The sequence below is a fragment of the Ornithodoros turicata genome, chromosome 1 (assembly GCF_037126465.1).
Source record: "Ornithodoros turicata isolate Travis chromosome 1, ASM3712646v1, whole genome shotgun sequence".
NCBI classification, from domain to species: Eukaryota; Metazoa; Arthropoda; class Arachnida; order Ixodida; family Argasidae; genus Ornithodoros; species Ornithodoros turicata.
The window spans coordinates 143,388,386-143,401,897 of record NC_088201.1 but is presented as its reverse complement, the minus strand read 5'-3'; the positions used below and the strand labels follow the sequence as shown (position 1 = coordinate 143,401,897).

Sequence of the window (13,512 nt, the reverse complement as noted above, 5' to 3'; positions counted from 1 at the left end):
AGCATGGAACTGAAATAATAAAAATTGTCACGAATTACAAAACCTGATGTAAGACACGATATACATACATCTGTTTTCTTGCAGCCCACTTGCTGTGAGCATTTTCAAATCTTATTTCTCGATAAAATAAAATGATCAACAGAGCATGCAACAAGGTCAAGGATGTCATTTAATTTTTTAAGGTAGGCCGTGACAAATAATAACGCAAGACCTCCACGGTGACGCTCATGAACAGGGCCCAGAACTTGATGACACCTACCTTCCAGAATATGTACACAAATCTGTAGCAAGAGACATCTGGATATCCGCAGTTAAGATAAACAAATAGCATAATGCCTAGCACTGTGCACCGCTTAAATTGTAACACTGGTTGCAACTGCATGGGTGCATGAAGGGGTGCTTTGGAGACACACATGTACATTTGTAGTTAGAAGTTCGAAACTGCGTTCACTCATGTACACTCCACAGCTTTTGGCTGCAAGCCATGAAACACACTCTCGAGCGAAGCGCAGACATCACAGACCTCTGAGTTGCGTCCATTCCCACTGGCAGCTGTAAGCACGTGACTACTGTGAGGTCTGTGATGTCAGGGCTGCATGAGTTCGGTATTCATAGTGGCATTTTGTCAGCTTTTATTACGATTTTCGCTGTGAATCTTTCAGGTTCACGTCGATGCAATGAACAATGTTTTACGTTTATCTGGGACAACGTGTAATGACCTGTCACAACCCCTTTAAGCAAATTTGTGCATGGTACACTATTACTGTAATGTGTGGCAAAAACATTCATAACTGTCACCCTAAAGGCTTTGTATTTTTTTCAATTGCAGAGTATTTTGGAGGATTAAATGGCAGCTTCTCGTTGGACACTCTCTCTTAGCCTCACATTCTAATGGTACTGTCGTGGGCTTCAAGAGATGGAACACGGGAGTGTGTGGCTGATAGCTTCGTCCACCACCTCACCACCTTGTGGCACTTTCCAAATGAACTGGAAAGTGTCTTCTCATAGCCTCTGTCGCTGCTACCCCCCATCACGCACCGTTTTAGCAACTGATAATGGTGAGGGACTACGTTACAGCCAGGAGGTATCCTAGTGAGGCGCACAGAATCGGGACCACAGTCACTTGAAAGAAAGAATAGTATTTGTCATCAACCATTGACAAAAGTGGTCGTGTTTAATGGTATTGAACTCATGCATTGAAACGATGGCAACTGTGATGGTTTCAGGTAAAACAACAATAACCTCGTCCATTTGTTTCCGTGTATCACCACAGAGTGCCGCCACAACTTGCAGAGGACGTTATCTGCCATGCACTTTCGTGTTCTGTCTTGTAGAGCTCACAATGATATACTGCACGGCATTCCAGTGCAGCAATTTCTCAGCGATAGCTGCAGCAGCACGTGCTATATGTAACGATAATGATCAAGCTTCCTCGGAAACACGAGCAAATTAAACATAAAGGAGCAAGAATGCGCAGCCAAGCAAGACACAAAAACAATTTCCCGAGCAGCAAGCATTTAGTTAACACGGGAACCAGCTTATATTGTTCAGAAATGGAAAAAATTTACATCTTTTACAGAAAATCCTGCCGGCAATCCTCCACTCATTCAGCTTGTGTACTTCACTTGTTTGGAATGTGGGCTGGAAAGTCGGTTTTGTTGGTGGTGAAATGCTTGTGCTGTCCAAAGATTTGTTTTTGTAGCTTCACTTGTGTTCTGCGTGTCTCAGTATCCTGGCAACCAAGCACTATTGGATATGCACACCAATCCACACCACTTTAGTAATTTGTGCAATAAAATTTCTTAGAAACATGCAAAAATCATTTCTGTGATTCTTTCTCCCTTTTTTTTTCACTTGGCACAGCATAACACTGTTGCCCTGTCTTGTCATCCAATTCTGTAGCTTCTGTGTGTCACCACTTGCATCACAAGAGAGACTCATGCTGATTACCTTTGCTTCACAGCACTTTTTGTCAACAGGAGAAGGAAATGAAATGAATGAAGGAAACGAAAGACCTTGTCTGCGTTGTCATTTTTTTTGTCTCGGATTTTTCAGTCTCGGATTTTTAAGTTAAGGAGAAGGAAATTAATTTTGTCCAAATAATTAACAAATTTTGAAAGATCGAGATGTGCGGTGTAAAGAAATATATCACAAATGACGCGTGAAGAGCAGTATCGTGAAAAGTTCGACTGTCAACGTGATGGTGTTTCATTGCACCTCATTTATGATACAGATGGCATAATATACATCCACTACAAGCTAGACAACATGTGCAAGTGCTGCAAATACAAGTTTCTCTCTACCTAACGTAACATCATGTTTTACAAAATGCAAACACGTAACCCAATTGCTATGAAAATCACATTCCGAAAATATTTTGGAATTGGTGGAATTTGTAAACATCAGCGAAATGTGAAAAGCGCGGGGATCCTGTCAATGAAGTTCCCCATTCATCATCTTAAAAATGAAGTTGTTGCAACTGAAAAGCTCGGGGTATTCACGAAACATTTACGGTGAACCCTGACAATCCTATGCACATCAAAATCCGCTTTCAGTCACCATCAAAACCTACCACTTAGTCCTGCGTGGGTCGCGTTTTCTCGACCCGTACCCACACCCGATAAACTCGACTTTTATCGGCAAATAGACACGGATACGCCCGCTCCCCGCATATTTTCAAAGGTTTGCCCCGCCCGTCACACGTTTTGAAATTTGATGTGTTTCACCAATGTCCGACCCGCTACCTGTTCCGGCGTTAATTTTTCTGGTGCGTGCACGGTGTACCCTGCGGTTATCGGTGCACATAAATCGCAATGTAATTCCAAAACAGCATAAAAAAAGGAACATGCCATTGTTCCTCAGCGAAGTGGTGACACCTAAGTCGTTGAACCATAGCAGATTTAAGTTCATTGCCGCGATTAATCCCCCAATAATTCGTCAGACATTAATTTGTATTCGACGTATTTTGTTTCGGTAAAAACTATTGAAACATACTAACTGTATAGCACCACAGCAGTTTTCACAGCACAGCGAATTTGAGATCAATAATCACACGCCAAGAAGCATACACTCACAAACAATGACCAAACCAAACTATGACAACCAAAGCGAACTAACTAAACAATAAACCGCACAACAGACATCTGCTCTACTGGATGCTGGAAGATATTCTGACGCGGCCATCTTAGCTTGCAGCGATGCCGCAGCCGCGGAACTGACCGCACATGTACCGAGCAACTTCTTCTTCCTACCCGTTTGAAAAACAAAAACACAAAATAAGTTTCTTTTCATTGCTTAATACACGACAATAAGTGATAGCACGATAGTATATCTACCATTCAGTCACTTCCTGGCATTTCCGGTTCCGTTGTGAAATGAGCCTTTATTTGGCGGTTGATCCGTTCATCATTTGTTGTCGGCAGCGGCGCATTCCCGCGGTTTCCGCTAGTGCTTGTACTAGTTCTTCACTCAGAATTTGCGTAGTGCTTGATATTAGTTCGTCGGTGGCGGTAAGAGGCTGCCGTGTTGCTACTGGAACTGTGTGCTTCTGACGGGATGTCTGACACAAGTAAGGCATACTCACATTTCTGATTGCCAGGAAGCCAACAGGCACGTCGCACAAAACACCTTCAGCATGCCGAAAGTATCCAGACGGACGTTTTATCGGCGTGTGCAGGCAAACGTGGAACGTAGCTTTCAGCTGATATCTGATATTCCTGATATACCGCTTCCTCAGAATGTGTCAGGAGCTACTGAATCAGTTGGGCTCGCGTCGGGTGACGTTCATGAAACCGGAGCTTCGCAGCTGAATGTTAAAACGTCTTCTGGTAGTTGAACCTCGCAGTCGCTTTTCCTACAGCACAGTGCATCAGGCGACGTTGACTTGTCGCATTTGCCAGCTGTTGTAAATAATGTGTCACTCAGAGCTTCCGGTACTTCCGAAGTGGAATCTGTAATAGCTAAGTTGAGGGCTTGGGCTCTTACAGGCGTTCATCAGAACCATGTCACAGCGATATTAAAGCTCATGAAGTCACACGATTGTTTTGTAGACATTCCGAGTTGTGCACGATCCTTGCTTAACACTCCACGGCACAACAACATAGTAGAAATGTCTAAGGGAACATATTGTCATTTTGGGCTAAAGGCCGGTCTTCAGTATACACTTTCCACATCAAAAAATCTTCCAGATGTAATCCTGTTGAATGTGAACATTGAGGGCCTTCCGATCATAAAAAGCACAAAACACCAGTTTTGGCCGATTTTATGCAAGGTGGTCAACTGTGGCAGAGGTTTAGAACCATTCCCTGCTGGGGTGTACCATGGGACTTCAAAAGCTTTATGTGCACATACATTTCTCAGTCCATCTGTTGCGGAGCTGTGCAAACTTTACAGGGAAGGCTTGGAAATTCGAGGCAAGAGAGTGAATGTTAAAGTAGCTGCATTCATGTGCGATGCTCCCGCCAAAGCTTACGTGCTTGCAGTGAAAGGACACTCGGGCTATAATAGCTCTACGAAGTGTACGACTGAGGGGGAATATATTGGAGACAGAGTATGTTTCCCAGAAATGAATGGACCATTGCGGACAGACGTGAGTTTTCGAGCTCTTCAGCGGGAGGACCACCACAAAGGCACTTCAAAACTGTAGGAGCTACCCATTGATATTGTGCAACAGGTACCCTTAGAGTATATGCACCTTGTATGTCTCGGCGTGCAAAAAAAGCTCCTGTCAATGTGATTCAAAGGAAGCACTTGGTCGGCGCCGTCCGAAACCATGGTCCTCTTGACAGCTGGAGTGCCTTCCCTTTCGAGAGCTTCATGCAGGTCTTGAAAAGGTGTTTGCGGAAACCCGAAAGGCCTCTGGAGCAGCTGCATAATCGAATTTTAGAACGGAGGTGTATTCCTCCTGTTACCGCTCCTCGTACAAGTGACATTAGTCTTTCTCTTGAAATCAGGAATGGCTCAGAAGTGCCATCAGGGTGTATCGGCCCCCTTTATAGGCGCCTTGTGGCGCCTTCAGAACAATTCAAGGGACAGTACGTGCCTTTTGTTTGGTGGAAGTTTTGTGAGGATCACAGCGATAGCCTGCAGTGCTTCTACAGAGCTTCCGTGTATTATAGGAAGAAAGTTTCGTTCCAAAATATCCTCACATACCTTAGTCTGGTTGTATATTCTTTCACTGTACTATACGCTATGACAGTACGTCTCTTTGCACGACAGAAAGAAAACGTTGGAGATAGCATGTGATGAAGCGTCTGTCCACTCAGAAAGGAGCAATAAGGGGCCATTCGCATGCAGGCCACAACGCTATCGTGAGAAAAATGAAGCAATGTAGTCCTCACATGCAGTTTTTGTGGTACCTTATTTGAGAGCGATCCAATGAGACCATTCTACGTGCACAAGGGAAAAGCTGAGGGACTGCGCGAAATACTGACCTACTTTCATGGCGTATTAGCAGCAGCCTATACTTCAACAAGCACAAAATCAACAGGAACTTGCAAGTTGCACACAACCTTTGTTGCGTATTTATTTGTTAGCCGCTTATTTCTCTGCTTGCTCATGTGAGACTTCAGTGACGTCGAAACAGCACACTGTGAAGCTGATCTGTGATGGTCTTCCTGTGGCCAGCCTCTGCCTCTTTGAGAATGAACATCTTGTTGTCCACACCAGCAATATATTGCACTATTCTGCAGCTTTCAGAGCACAACTTTGTCCCTATTTGTGCATGGACATCATGTTCATTATCCCTGAAGTTCCTTAACAAGCCACGTTTCTGTTGGTCCTTTGAGAATCGGCAGCACGACTTACCGTCCTCATTTCCTATTGCAAAACCTGCACTTGCTGTTAGCCATTACAGTCACTTCATTATGCATTTCTTGATTATATAGGATTGGCATAGCATACACTCCACTGTTTTAACTTGATTGTTGTTTCTGGCAGCCTCCACAAGATACAAAATTGTAAGATTCCCCAATGAGGACAACCAGTCGTGCCATCCATGGGTGGTCGGCACAGAATGTTTTTGGCCGCCAGAGAAGGAGGAGAAAAAGGTGGGATTCTATGTAAGGAAAAACAAGCCCCCTGGAATGCACTGGCTATTTCTTGGGTGTCAGGAAATGGAAGCATATGGTATGCTCTTGACAGTGTATGTTACTGTTGTGTGAATTCTAATGGCTGTTTGTTTTGTTCAACAGAAAGCTGTGAGGAGGCACGAAAAATGCTCCCCATTGCCACAAACACCTCTGACCTCAACGGTGAGCTGGAGTACTGAAGGGGGAAAAGACGCAGAGTCAGAAGGTTGCCGTCCGACGATGATAGCCCTCCGCCTGTCACACCTCCCCGCCGCAGCCAACCAACATGTAAGCATTCGTACTGCGCTACGGCTGTCTGCTCTCTGTCCGTCCCTTTCTCTGTTTCTTTAGCTCTTACTAGGTGCGTTCTTTTCGCTTGCACCTCCTTGCACCCAGTAAACCGGTTCGGAGGGTGCAGCACCTTTTCATTCTTTTCGTCCCCTCCTCGGCGCACTCTTACCCCGCCCGCGTTCTTTTCCTAGTTCCCTCTGCCCCAGTTTCACGTTGAACTCAAAAACCTCTGCACCTTCCCGTACGTGGGTGAAGAAGTGTGGAAGCAGAAGACACCGTGAAATGGCTGCGACGTCTCTCTTCAAAATCTGGCCCCTGCTCGACGGGTACAACTCGGAGGCCTCGTACATGTCGGCAAGTCGTGAAGACAGTCGGAACAAACGTTTGTACTCGAATTCCATGTATCTCGGCACGACAGTTTCATAATGCAGAGGAATTCGACAGCGTTCATGCCTCTCGAGAACTTGGATTGTAGCACAAACCAAGCGCGATTCATAACACTCGTCTTCTGAGTCCGAATCAACTAGCTCCATAAAGGCCGCCAGACTCGCGTTACACGATATTACCGTCACAAGAACCAGAAGAATGTGGGACTGCGCGTACGAACAAAACTCCACACTCTACGAAAACTCAAAACTACGCGGCTACAGCCCTGCTTCGTAGCAGACGACAGTTCCCCCCCTCCCCCCCGGCGCACAATTGCATTCTTTTCAAGGGTTTAGTCCCTTTGCCCCTTTCACTAAGCCGGTTTTCGCGGTCTTCCCAACCCAGAAAACCGGGGATTTAGGTGCAGCACTTTTTTTTGCCGAAAAGAAAGCACGCTTTCGTTCTTTTCTTGCTAACTCATTTGTACTGTGCTGGATAAGCTTCAGGGGTTCTTTTTGTGCCATTCCGGCAATTGATTTTCATAGTGGCAATTAAAGCAAGTAACAAAGGAGGAACAAAGATGCCTTCCTGTGGTCTCATGATCTTTTTCGAAGCTTTATTTGGCTTTTTCGATTTACTAATATGGACCAGGCAATGAAGGCTATGCAGCCAGCGAAAGGCACACCCAAAGGAGGAAGCACCTTCCTGAACTTTCAGATGAGCAGTACTCACTACCTGCAACCCCTCCTCGTCCTCTTCGTAAACAAAAACGTAAGAGTCATTTCTTATGGTTGCAGAGGCCTGTGAATATTACAGATATCGGGTTTGAATGGAACGTTTTACTGGTCCTTCACCAGCCCTCACTGTCATTCTGTCAGCTTGACTAGATTTGTGCTTGTGAAAAGACGTGGTGGTCTTTTTATGGTGCCTGGACCTTGAGGCTGACCGGTGTGACTTAAATTTCTATGACACGGCAACAGTGAACCAATACTGTTTAGTTTTGATGATAGCGCTTTCAGGTGTTAATTTAACACACTGTACGTGCAGTACGGGTGAATGATTAAAAAGAAAAGATAGCTTTGTGATGGGAAAAACAAAAGCGCTGCTTGTTCTACTCCTCACACTGAGCTGAACCATTTCAAATAATTGTCCTGTGTGTCTTGTCTTTTGTGTGTGGTTACTGAGTGTGTGCATTTTTTCACCATTTATTTACACTAACTGTTGAAATGCGTCTGTACGAGGTTTAAATAATAATTATAATAACTGGGGGTTTGCGTCGCGAGACAACTGAGATCATGAGCGGTGCCACAGCGGTCGGTCTGTGGATTGCTTTTGCCCACCTGAGGGTTCTTTAACGTGCGAAGAAAGCTCACCAAAGCTAAGCAACTTGTACCCCGCCACCAAGTTGCTGGCGTCCTCGGCTGGGTTCGAACCCGCGATCCCGGGATCAGAAGGCGAACATGCTACCGACTGACCCACCGAGGCCTCCGTACGAGGTTTAAACTAGTTAGACATTTTGCCCCTCTCTTACGGGTGAGCACTGCCTTAGCACACTGTTGTCATTCCTGATTATATCAAAAAAATACGTAGCGAAATTTCATTTGGCAAAATGCTCCACTACTATAAGGTTCCGCTCTGCATCTTCGAGGGCGTTACACAACATGTGAGCACACTGAATGCAAAGTGCACATGTGACGCTTATTCCCTTCCAGCATAATGCTCGCTTCATCTAACACTGCATCTGTTATTGTGGAGACAACGATAGCGAAGCCAAGGGGTACCTTTTGTGCACTTAGTGCAAATAAATAGCGAAAAGAGACACACACTCGGTAACCTCTCACAAAAAACAAAACAAAACACACACATACAGGACATTTATTTGAAATGGTTCAGTTCAGCGTGATGAGTAGAAAGGAACAACTTCAACTTGATCACGAGCTGTTTAATTCTCCAAAACTAGTGCCAAATCAGTGGGCCGTCGTAGAGAAATGAAAAGGAAACTCACACAGGTGCCAGGAACACCTAACAGGTGAACCGGGACACGTCATTGTCGTCTCTAATTTCATACACTGTCTTTTCTTTTTCATTTCAATCATTCGCCCATCCTGCGCATATGGCGTGTTAAAGTAACACCCGAAAGGCATAATTGTCGGTACTAAACGACAGTGGTTGTCTCCGTGTCATGAAAATCTAGGTGGTCGAGGCGTCGCAAAAATGCCGACCACACGTATCACTACCGAGACCTGACGCTGCACCACCTCTTAGAGGCGAGAACAAAGGCTTGGAAAGTTTCCATCCTCTCTGGTCTCCTATCGGCCCTCATCCAGGAGGCAGAGCCAACTTCTCTGGGCTAGCGTGTCCCTGTTAGAATAATGTCTGATTGAAGTACGTACTTGTCCTTTCTGTTTAACCCTTCTGTGTCACCTTATTTTGACATTGGTGCTTGCTTTCTCAATATGGTTACCATTTTGCTGTTTGGAACACAAAGATGGTACACATATGCATTCTGTTCACTACTTTGAGTTGAAATGCACAAAGAAAGTAGTTGAATCCAATGCATAAATTATTCAAATGAAGTCATTTTAAGGAATTGGACGATAGCTGGATGACCCAACATGTTGTTGAGTCGTTCCCATAATTGTTACTTGTGCCATGCCTGAAACTGTAGACAATGTGCTTCACAGCTTGTAGTACTGTCCTTGTAGGTGATAGCTACAATGCACAAAATGTGTTGAATTTTCACACCTCCACTAGCCAGCCCTTGTCCCCCGTCATAAGACGGGAGTTATGATTTTGGCTCTTCTGATTTTTTTAATGTCTCTGATACTCACCTGTTTCATGACAGTCCCATTAGAAGAACTGAATTCTACGCAGTAGTTTAAATTTTTAGTTTGTGTTGCAAGCTTTTGTTTGTTTCCACCAGACACAAGGGATGTGCAACGTTGAAGCTCCTAGCCAAGCCTATTTCATTTGGGAGGTTCAAGTAGAGAAGGCAGACAGAGTACAAACTGTAAGTTAAATATAACGTGTCCACTACCTTTTTGCACGTTGTTTGGGCATAATTGATGCTCATAGCACGTGTGGAATTTGAATCTCAACCTTTAGTGAAAGGTATTGCATGAAAAACCCTGCATGGGTGCTAAAAGTATTTTTGAGTAATTAATTTGTTTCTGTCTTCAAATTTCTTGCCTGTAGTAGCACAACCAGGCACTGTTTCACTTAGCTGTCAGGCTACAATTACATGATCATGGTTGTCACTGGAGTGATGAAAGACCAGGAAAGCGCAAACGAACCCTTACCTATGAGTCAGTGAGCGGAGATAGGGGAACAAAAGGGTGTGCTGCTCCGTGACTCCGTGTGAGAAATTTGTAAATTGAAACTGATTAATTACTAAGCAAAACATCAATTAAGGATATCTGCTGAGTTGCCAACTAGCCAGTCAAACCTCCGTGAATTGGACTGCAGCAATGAGTCTGGAAAACTCAGCAGTGACGGTAATTGCTTTTCAGTGGCTCAGCCAGTGTCGAACCAAAAAATTTCGGGGTTCGGTCCAGGCTTAGGGATTTTACATCTGGTTCTGGAGCGTAGAATAGCTGTTTGAACAGTTTATTCGGGTTCATAATGGTTCAGCACACTGCAGAAAAAGTTATACCATAATTCTTTGGTAATGTTCTTATTCGTAGATATAGTGAGCTTCAAAATATCTTTTAAAAAATGAATGAAAATCGAAGAGGTCAGTGTGGTCCTGATCTGCTGTCAAATCGGTCAGGACATTTTTTATTACTACATAGTGCCTACTCTGTGGTGCTAAGATTGCCACAGGAAACATGATCCCCAGCTGGGACACCACCCTAACAATGACACAAAGTGCATCACCAAAACGATAGCAAGTGTCGTGTAGCCCACTTGTGTGTACATTGAAATTTGAGTAATGCTTGGAGCACATTCCTTAGTTGTCGCCCTGGAATAGGGTGTCCTCTTTCACACCTTTAAATTATCCTTGTCCAAAAAGGGAAAAAGAATGTGAACCGTTTACCAAATCTGTTCAGAAGAGTACTTTTCATTAGTACTTCACATCCAATGTGGCAGGCAAATAGTGTTCTACAGTAGAATCTCGATGATATGAATCTCTCGGGGCCGCGGAAAACATTTGTATCAACCGAAATTCGTATCATCCGAAACTGACAAACTGAGAAAGGCAATGTGCAAAAATAGACAGTACTGCTTTATTCTTGTATCGTACGATGAAAAAAGTTCGTTATCTGCCGCTGCGTCGTGGGTGCTTCGAGATCGTGCAGTAAACTTCGCTAAAACGCGTAGAACCGCGTGCAAGTGTTCTCACTGACGCATTCCGTACTTGTCGCACGCCTCAGAACGTCGAGAGCGTGCAACACGTCGGCAGTCACTGGCGGCTTCTCATCATCTCCCACAGCATTTTCACTTTCACTATCACTGGAAGCAGATAACTGCCCTCCTGCGGCAGAGTCCTCGATTATCTCATTCACAGATCGCACGTCGCGACGTCATCATCGGCACTCACAAAATCAAATGCGGAGCATTCCACCCGAAGTCGCTCCCAATTTTCGATAGATACGTTTTCTTGGTCCAGCTCCGCACATGTTTCAACATGTGAGCTGGGAATACCGCACTTTCGGAAACAGTTCTGGATTGTTGATTCCGTCACCCGGTCCCACGAAACAGCGATGAAGTGCAAGGCGTCCAGCAGGCTCACCTGGAGGTTTGCTTCGTTGCGTTCAATCTTCGCTAGGAGACGTCGCACTAGGAGGCCTTTGAAATGGTGCTTCACATTTCTGATAATCCCTGCATCCAGTGGCTGCAAATGGGTGGTTGCGTTTGCTGGCAAAAACACCAGCTTTACGATCCGAAGCTGTACATCTTTAGGATGGGCAGAACACTGATCAAGAATTAGGACAATTTTTCTGTTCTTGCTTGACATTTTGCGGTCAAGATAAACCAAAAACTCTTGAAAAATGGTCGTCGTCATCCAGGCTCGCTTGTTGGCCTTGTACACGCACATCAACGGGCCTGCGTTTTTGAAACACCTTGGCTTTTGAAACTTCCCGACGATCGTCAGTTTGAACTTTTCCGAGCCATCTGCGTTGCAGCAGAAGAGAACAGTAATTCTGTTCTTGCTTTTTTCACCACCTTGGCAATTCTGCCCCTTGAAACATAAGCTCTTCTCTGGCTGCACGTTGAAGAAGAGGCCAGCCTCATCCGTATTGAAGATGTCGCGTGGCTCATAGCCTGCAATGAGCGATGGCAGTGTTGCTGTTTTCCATTCATTCACAACGGACTCATCGACTTTCTTCCCTTCGCCGCAGACAGTCTTCACACTAAATTATGTCTCGCCTTGAAATGGTGGAGCCACCCACCCGACGCTTGGAAGTTGTCAATTCCCAGAGATAGAGCAATGTCGTCCGCTTTGTCTCGCACCACTTTGCCGTCGACGTTGATGCCGGCCGCCGTCACCTCCTTAAACCACGTCAGAAGGATTTCTTCAAAGTTCACGTGCTGCGCCGTCTTCGCTTGCTTGACATTCTCACCGAAGCGTTGCACGTTCTTCAGAATCTGCTCTCGCTGACCGACGATCGTGCTCAGCGTCGATGGTGCTAGTCCGAGCTCTTTTGCAAGATCGGTTCGCTTCCTCTTTGGGTCCTGTTCGACTTTGCTCAGAACTTCAAGCTTCTCCTTGAATGATAGCGCTTTGCGTTTGCGAGACATAGCCTGGCACTGCTTTCAGTTTGCATGATTGCTCTGCAACTGGGCGTACCACATTCCCGGTTCCAAATTTATGCTCCGTTCTTCTGGGTTTTTCCCCCAACTAACAAGAGAGTTCACAGTCGCGGAACCCCACCATTGTTAGTTTCGCACAACCACGCAAGCAGGAGATTGAGTTCAGGAGGCTCCGTCCAAACTCGGGAGACTCGGACAGCACCAAAAGTAGGAGGAAGGGGTTTCACGTGCGTGTCACGTGACGTCAGGGAGGAACGACCTCCCTCGCCTGCTCCGTTGTTGCGCGCAGCTTTGGTTCGTATCATCCGACCAGGTCGGAAAGTACGTTCGGATTATCCGAACGATAATACACGTAAAGAATTGGCGTCTGGCCGGGACTTGAGAAAAATTCGTATCATCCGGAAATTCGTATCAACCGGGATCGTATCATCGAGATTTTACTGTATTCGGGCAAATATAGCGGTTCAGTTAAAGTTCGACACCCTGGGTTCAGCATTGGATGTGTTTGCTCGAGCGTTGATCAATGCGTTGTGACATCCTCGGTTTCATTCTAATGTAGGTGATGAATCACCTGGAGCTTCGGAAATCTGCGCGCCTGGAAGAACACAAAACTTTTCTGGTATGTGTCCTTGAGGACATATTTGCATTTCTGGATAGCTGTGATCACTGTTCACCCAAACACTGTTTTGTATGTGTCTGTGAGTAATATGAACCAAGCCTCGCACGATCAGCATGCACAATTAATCAGCGTGCAGCTGTATGTCAGAGTTTCACGCTCCAAGTGCATTGCTGTTGCAGCCACCACAATTGCTTTCAAGAAAAAGGTCCTCCGCACTTCTTAAGTGCACAGAGTCAAGGCCTCCTTAGACTTGCACCACTTCATTTGCACAGCCATCAACCAACACCCCAGGTCAGTAACTTCTGCAAGTGCATATGGAACTATGACAATACCAGGAGAATGCATGACAATAATGTAAAGGAAATGGGGATGAAAAGACATGCAGGTGTGAATCCTGCTCTCCTTCATGCCAGT

At 45.3% G+C, this 13,512-nt stretch overlaps 1 protein-coding gene and 2 long non-coding RNA genes across 3 annotated transcripts in view; 2 read left to right on the top strand and 1 right to left on the bottom strand.

The window, feature by feature from the left end:
- LOC135386310 (uncharacterized) overlaps positions 1-13,512 on the bottom strand; it is a 532,914-nt gene that overhangs the window by 129,403 nt on the left and 389,999 nt on the right. The window lies entirely within an intron of this gene.
- On the top strand, positions 4,943-7,490 carry LOC135378660 (uncharacterized). The gene is made up of 3 exons (XR_010418514.1): positions 4,943-6,126; positions 6,192-6,356; positions 7,377-7,490. It is a non-coding gene; the product is annotated as an uncharacterized LOC135378660 (long non-coding RNA).
- On the top strand, positions 9,655-13,467 carry LOC135370315 (uncharacterized). The gene is made up of 3 exons (XR_010415292.1): positions 9,655-9,735; positions 13,039-13,098; positions 13,278-13,467. It is a non-coding gene; the product is annotated as an uncharacterized LOC135370315 (long non-coding RNA).